We start from the raw sequence: 8,520 nt of genomic DNA on the forward strand, positions 1-8,520 counted from the left end.
TTTTTTTGTATTTTTTAGTAGAGACGGGATTTCACGGTGTTAGGCCAGGATGGTCTCGATCTCCTGACCTCGTGACCGTCTCGGCCTCCCAAAGTGCTGGGATTACAGGCTTGAGCCACCGCGCCCGGCCAAAAATGCTTTCATAACAACATACTGATGTATTAAGCCAAATATCCGGGCCTAGCTAAGTTGACACATAAAATTAACCAGGGTAATCAACACAGGTTAAATCTGGTCTCCAGAGAACGAGTTGAAATAATTCCTCCTTCAATTTTCTTGAAGTGTTTGTGTAGAATTGGTATTATTTCTTCTTTAAATGTCTGGTAGATTTCACCAGTGATGCTACCTAGGTCTGAATTTTTTTTAAAACTACAAATTGAATTTATTTAATAGATAAAGAGCTATTTGGGATATCTGTTTCATCATCAGTGAGCTTTTTCAAGGACTGTGTCCATTTTATCCGAGTTGTGAAATTTATTGGCACGATTATTCATAACTGTTATGGGCTGAATGTTTGTGTTCCCCCGGAATTCCTATGTTGAATTCCTAACCTTGAATTGTGATGTTGATAGAAGGTGGGGCCTTTGGGAGAAGGTGGGGCATGGTGGCTCACGCCTGTGATCCCAGCACTTTGGGAGACCGAGGTGGGCAGATCACTTGACGTCAGGAATTTGAGACTATCCTGGACAACAGGATGAAAGCCTGTCTCTACTAAAAATACAAAAATTAGCTGAGTGTGGTGGTGTGCACTTGTAATCCCAGCTATTCAGGATGCTGAGGCAGGAGAATCTCTTGAACCCAGGAGGCGGGGATTGTGGTGAGCCGAGATCGTACCACTGTACTCCAGCCTGGGTGACAGAGCAAGTCTCAAAAAAAAAAAAAAAGAAGGTGGAGCCTTTGGAAGGTGATTAGCTCATGAGGGTGGAGCACTCATGAATGGCATTAGTACCCTTACAAAAGAGGCCCCAGAGAGCGCCTTCTACCATTTGAGGATATGGTGAGAAGGTATGAACCAGGAAGTGGGTCTTTACCAGATACTAAATCTGGGAAATCTTGGATTTCCCAGCCTCCAGAACTGAGAAATAAATGTTGTTCAAGCCACCCATTCTATGATATTTTTGTTACAGCAGGGTGAATGGACTAAGACAATAACATTCCTTTCTTATTCTTTTTTTTTTTTTTGAGACAGAGTCTTACTATGTTGCCTGGGCTGGAGTGCAGCGGCGTGATCTCAGCTTAGCGCAACCTCCACCTCTCAGGTTCAAGCTATTCCCCTGCCTCAGCCTCCTGAGTAGTTGGGATTACAGGCATGAGCCACCTGGTTGGACTAAGTTTTGTGTTTTAGTACACGGGGTTTTGTCATGTTGGCCAGGCTGGTCTCAAACTCTGACCTCAGGTGATCTGCCTGCCTCAGCCTCCTAAAGTGCTGGGATTACAGGCGTGAGCCACAGTGCCTGACTTCTTATTCTTTTAATACCTGTAGGAACAGTGATGTTATTTCTCATTCCTAATATTAATAATTTATATATTTTCTGCTTTTTCCTGATCAATCTGGCTAGAAATTTATCAGTTTTATTCGTCTCTGGACCATCGTTTGGTCTCATTGATTTTTTTTTTACTTATGGATTATTTATTTCTGAAATGTTTCATTGCTTTTTCTGTTGCTTTTCTGTTTCCTATTTTATTGATGTCAGCTCTGATCTTTATTTTATTTTATTTTCATGGTTATTCTCATATTGTTTATTTTGTTTAAACTTTGTTTGTAATTGTTTAAAATTATTTTTCATTTATATGTGGTTTTGTTTTATTTAAAAAAAATTTTAACTTTTATTTTAGGTTCAGGGGTACATGTCCAGGTTTGTTATATAGGTTAACTTGTGACTTGGGGTTTGGTGTACAGATGATTTCATTACCCAGGTACTAAGCATAGTACCCAATAGATTTTTTTCTGAACCTCTCCCTCTTCCCACCCTCCACCCTGAAATAGGCCCCAGTGTCTGTTGTTCCCTTGTTTGTGTCCATGTGTTCTCATTATCTAGCTCCCACTTATAAGTGAGAACATGAAGTATTTGGTTTTCTGTTCCTGCATTAGTTTGCTAAGGATGATGGCCTCCAGTTCCATCCATGTTGCTGGAAAGTACATGATCTCATTCTTTTTTTATGGCTGCATAGTATTCCCTGGTGTGTTTGTACCTCATTTTCTTTGTCCAGTCTACTGTTGATGGCCATTTAGGTTGATTTCACGTCTTTGCTATTGTGAACAGTAATCTTCACTATTTCTTTCTTTCTTTTTTGGGGGGGTTTACTTTGAGTTAATTTGCTCTTCTTTTTCTAGTTCCTTAAGGTGGAAGCTGTGCTTATTGTTTTAAGACCTTTGTTCTTTTCTAAGATACATTTAATTCTGTCTGTACGTTTCCTTCTAAATACTGCTTTAGCAGGAACCCCCAGATTTTGATACCTTTTGTTCTCATTATCATTCAGTTTAAATACTTTCCATTTTTCCATTGATTTGATTTTTGTCCATGGGCTACTTAGAAGTGTGTTATTTGCTTTCCAAATATTTTGAGAGTTCCCAGTGTATTTGTTTTCTATTACTGCCGTAACGAATTACCATAGATTTAGTGGCTGAAAACTATACAAGTTTATTATCTTACAGTTCTATAGGTCAGAAGTAGAGTATGGATCTCACTGAGCTAAAACTCAGGTGTCAACAGGTTGCATTCCTTTTTGGAGGCTTTAGAGGAGACTCCATTTCCTGCCCAGTTGAGTTGTTGGCAGAATTCAGCTCATCGTGGTTGTATGGCTGAAGTCCCTGTTTTCTCAATGGCTGTAAAATGAGAACTATTTTTAGTTTCTAGAGGCCACCCACATTCCTTGGCCTCATGGCCTCCTCCCTCCATCTTCAAGGCCAGAAATGGTGAGTTGATGCCTTCTTACACTTTGTGTCTTTTCTTTTTCTTCTTTTGTTTCTTCTCTGCAACTCACGCTTGTGTCTTCCTCTTCCACTTTTAAAGACTCATATGATTATATTGGGTGCACCCAGATAATCCAGGATAATATTCCTATCACAGGGTCTCTAACTTTAATTACGTCTGTAAAGTCCCTTCAGTCATGTAAGGTGACCTCTTGTTAGGTCTAGGGAGTAGGATGTGGACATACTTGGGGGAAGCATTATTCTGGCTAACATCCCTAGTTTATCTTTCTGTTATTTGTTTCTTATTTAATTCCATTATGTGGCTAACCTTTTAAAATATATTGAGATTTGTTTTATGACCCCAAATATCATCAATTTTGATAAATGTTCTGTATGTACTTCAAAAGGCTGTGTATTCTATTGGTGGTGGGTGTGGGGTTTTATAAACGTTAATCAAGTGAATTTGGTTTACGTATCTTACTGATTTTTGGTCTATGGTGGTACCATGGTATTCACAGGAGATTGGATCTAGAATCCTCCTCAGATACCAAAATCCATGGATGTTCAAGTCTCTTATACAAAATGGCATAGTATTTGCATATAACCTATGCACATTCTCTCGTACTTTAAATCGTCTCTACATCATTTATAACACCTAATACAATGTAAATGCCATGTAAATAACTATTATACTGTATTGTTTAGGAAAAAATGACAAAAATGTTCATAAACATTCAGTGCAGATGTAACCATCCACTTTTGTCCTGAGTATTTTTGATTGATGGTTGATTAAATCCATGGATGTGAAACCCTCAGATAGAGAGGGCTGATTTTACTTGTTTTACTACCTTTTGAAAAAGGGATGTTGAAATCTGTAACTACAATTGTGATTTTTGTATATGATTCCTTGAAGTTTCATTAGTTTCTGCTTCAATTTTTTTTTTTTTTTGAGATGGAGTCTCGCTCTTGTTGTACAGGCTGGAGTGCAATGGCATGATCTCAGCTCATTGCAGCCTCCGACTCTAGGGTTCAAGCAATTCTCCTGCCTCAGCCTCCAGAGTAGCTGGGATTACAGGTGCCCGCCATCATGCTTGGCTAATTTTTGTACTTTTAGTAGAGATGGGGCTTCACCATGTTGGCCAGGCTAGTCTCAAACTCCTGACCTAAGGTGATCTGCCCACCTCGGCCTCCCAAAGTGCTGGGATTGCTTCAATTTTTAAATTGTGTAATTGGGGTTTTTTATTTTAAAGATTTATTATTTATTTAATTTTAACAAGCTAATATAAATTGTATACATTTAAGGTGTGCAGCATGATGATGTTTTGAAATATGTATATCGTGTGGAGTGGCTAGATCAAGCTAATTAATATAAACATTACCTCAAATACTTATCATTGATTTGTGGTGAGTTGCTTTAATTTTTTTTTTTTTTTTTTTTTTTTTTGATGACAGAATCTTGCTCTGTCGCTCAGGCTGGAGAGCAGTAGTGTGATCTCGGCTTACCGCAACCTCCACCTCCTGGGCTCAAGTGATTCTTCTGCCTCAGACTCCCAAGTAGCTGGGATTACAGATGTCCATCACTCCATCTGGCTAATTTTTGTATTTTTTGTAGAGACGGGGTTTCACCATGTTGGTCAGTCTGGTCTTGAACTCCTGGCCTCAAGTGATCTGCCTACCTCGGCCTCATAAAGTTTTGGGATTACAGGTGTGAGCCACCATGCCTGCCAATTTTGTATCCCTGTTATTAGGTGCATAAACATTTAGAATTGCTATATTCTCTTGACTCCTTTGTCATTGTTACATGACATGATATTTGTCTTCATTCCAGGTAACATTCTTTGGTCTTTGAAGTATGTCTTTGTCTGATGTTAATATATGGTTTTCTTTTGATTAGTGTTAGCATGGTATGTTCTTTTCTATTCTTTTATTTTTTTCTTTGTGTTTCATTTTATCTTTGTGTTTTTATTGTTATATCTTCAAGCCCACTAATCTAATCTTTTCTTCTGTAATATCAAATCTGCTGTTAGATATAGCCAATGCATTTTTTTCTTTTCTTTTTTTCTTGAGACAGTCTCCCTCTGTGGCCGAGGCTGGAGTGCAGTGGAGCAATCTTGGATCACTGCAACATCCGCCTACCAAGTTCAAGCAATTCTCCTGCCTCAGCCTGCAGAGTAGCTGGGATTACAGGCACTCACCACCACACCCAGCTAATTTTTGTATTTTTTAGTAGAGATGGGGTTTTGCCATGTTGGCCAGGCTGGTCTTGAACTCCTGATTTCAGAACTCCAGAACTCCTGATCTGCCTGCCTTGGCCTCCCAAAGTGCTGGGATTACAGGCATGAGCCACCATGCCCGGCCAGATATGGCCAATGCATTTTTTCCCCCTCTCAGATATCATAGTTTTCATCTCTACAAGTTTGACTTGGGCCTTTTAAAAAAATGTTATTCATGTTGCTATTTAACATGTTCAATGTTTCCTTTACAGTAGTGCTCCTTTATCTGCTGTTTTGCTTTCTTTGGTTTTAGTTACCCATGGTCGACTGAGGTCTGAAAATATTAAATGAAAAACTCCAGAAACAAACAATTTGTAAGTTTTAAGTTGTATGCCACTTGGAGTAGCATGATGAAATCTCCCATTGCCCTGTTTTGTCCCACCTAGGAAGTGAATCATCCTCTTTTCCAGTATATCCACACTGTCTATGCTACCTTCCCTTATTCACTTAGTAGCTGTCTCGGTTATCAGATTAGCTGTTGTGCTGTGACAGTGCTGTGCTCATATAATCCTTATTTTACTTAATAATGACCCTAGAGTGCAGGAGTAGTGATGCTGTCATATGATCACAATTATTCTGTTTTATTATTATTGTTGTTAATCCCTTACTGTTCTTAATTTATAAATTAAACTTTACTGTATGTATGTATGTATAGGAAAATCATAGTATATGATGGAGTTTGCTATAATCTGATTTCAGGCATACACTGAAGGTCTTGGAATGTATCCCCCATAGATAAGGGAGGACTACTGTAGCTTCTTCAACATATAGAATCACTTGTTTAATGTCTTTGCCTAGTAATTCTGTCATCTATATTATTTCTGGATTGGTTTTGATGAATTGATTTTTCTCCCTCATTCCAAGTCCCATTTTCTGGTTTCTTTGCCTGTCTGGTAAGTTTTGGTTAAATGCCAGAAATCATAAAATTAAGATGCTACATATTTTTGTGTTCCTATACATTTCCTTGAGCTTTGTTCTAAGATGCAATTACTCACTTGGAAAGAGTTTGATCTTTTGGGCCTTGTCTTTAAGCTTCCTTAGGTAGGACCAGCACAACGTTTATGCAGGGTTCATTTGTCCTCATTATTGAGGCAAAACCCTTCTGAACGTTCTTCCCCACACTCCCTGAATTATGAGGGCACAGGAGCTTTTATTATTACTATTTTTTGAGACAGAGTCTTGCTCTGTCACTCAGGTTGGAGTGCAGTGGTACGGCTCACTGCAACCTCCGCCTCCTGGGTTCAAGCGATTCTCCTGCCTCAGCCTCCCAAGTAGCTGGGATTACAGGCACCTGCCACCACGCCTGGCTAATTTTTGTATTTTTTGTAGAGACAGGGTTTTGTCATGTTGGCCAGGCTGGGCTTGAACTCCTGACCTCAGGTGATCCGCCTGCCTCAGCCTCCCAAAGTGCTGGGATTACAGGTGTGAGTCACTGCGCCTGGCCACACAGGAACTCTTTCTGGCCTTGTGTGAGCTCCAAGGACTATTCTCTCTAATCTTTTCAAGTGGTTTTTGAATTTGGCATCTTGTACTTTTTTCATATGCACACACTGCTCACTACTCAGCTGAAGATTTGAGGGGCCTCTGCAGATCTCTGGAGTTGTCTCTGAGGGCGTCTCTGTCCTCTATTGTACTCTTATAAACTCTAGAAACCTTGGCCTGTAATCTCTGTCTCTTCACCTCAGTACTCTGCTCATCTCTGCTCTGCTTGGGTTCTCCTGCCATGAACCATAGGCTGGGAACTCTCTCCAGGCTGTAAGCTGGGGCAACCCTAGGGCTTCCCTTGTTTTTTTCCCACCTCTCAGAGATCACTGTCTATTTTTGCCTGAAATCCAATGTCTTAAAACCTATTATTTTCATCTATTTTATCTCGTCTTTATTGTTTCGTGCAGAAGGGTAAATTCAATTCCTGATACTCCAACTAGGCCAGAGGCTGAAATTGAGCTCCTCTTCTATACTCTTAATCTTTCCTTTATTCTATATTCCTCCTTTCCACTGTTTCCCCCCTATACACTGCATTCAACTGCAATGTGGTGTTCCTTCTATAATGTGTATCCCTCCTGTCCTCTGCATCCCGTATGTAATCTACAGCCTCCTCATCCGCTTATTTTTCTCACTTCAGCATCTACATTTATCCTGCACTACTCTGCCTCTGTCCAAGTAGGAAACCTTCTCAGGATTTCGACTCCACTTCCAACTCTTCCACCTGTCATGCCAAGGATATTTGCTAGGACATCTCTGCCCATGATGTCAGTAAGCAACAGGTACCTGTGGGATCGGACTTCATAAATAAAACCAATGTTCAGGGCTAGAAATTCTTTACTTAAATTTTTTTAATTTCCATAGGTTATTGGGGAACAGGTGGTGTTTGGCTACATGAGTAAGTTCTTTTTTTTTTTTTTTTTTTTGAGACGGACTCTGTTGCCCAGGCTGGAGTGTAGTGGCATGATCTCAGCTCACTGCAACCTCCACCCTCTGAGTTCAAGCGATTCTCCTGCCTCAGCCTCCCAAGTAGCTGGGATTATAGGCGCCTGCCACCGCACCTAGCTAATTTTTTGTAGTTTTAGTAGAGACGGGGTTTCATCATCTTCACCAGGCTGGTCTTGAACTCCTGACTTCATGATCCACTCCCAAAGTGCTGGGATTACAGGCGTGAGCCATCATGCCGGGCTATGAGTAAGTTCTTTAGTGGTGATTTGTGAGATTTTGGTGCACCCATCATCTGAGCAGTACACACTGTACCCAATTTGTGGTCTTTTTATCCCCAACCCTGAGTCTCCAAAGTCCATTGTGTCATTCTTATGCCTTCTTATCCTAATAGCTTAGCTCCCACTTATGAGAGAGAACATATGATGTTTGGTTTTCCATTCCTGAGTTACTTCACTTAGAATAATAGTCTCCAATCTCATCGAGTAGAATAATAGTCTCCAATCTCATCGAGGTCGCTGTGAATGCCATTAATTCATAATTCATTTTTTTTAGGGCTGAGTAGTATTCCATCATATATATGTATGTGTGTGTGTACATATATACATGTATATATATGTATACGTGTATATGTGTGTGTGTATGTATGTATATACATACACACACACACATACACACATACATACACACATACTCCACAGTTTATCCACTCATTAATTGATGGGCATTTGCGTTGCCTCCATGTTTTTGCAGTTGCTAATTGTGCGGCTATAAACATGCGTGTGCAAGTATCTTTTTCATATAATGACTTCTTTTCCTCTGCATAGATACCCAGTAGAGGGATTGCTGGATCAAATGGTAGTTCTACTTTTAGTTCTTTTTTTTTTTTTTTTTTTTTTTTTTTTT

This window comes from Rhinopithecus bieti, unplaced genomic scaffold (genome assembly GCF_001698545.2).
Source record: "Rhinopithecus bieti isolate Rb0 unplaced genomic scaffold, ASM169854v2 scaffold_11964, whole genome shotgun sequence".
Lineage (NCBI taxonomy): Eukaryota > Metazoa > Chordata > Mammalia > Primates > Cercopithecidae > Rhinopithecus > Rhinopithecus bieti.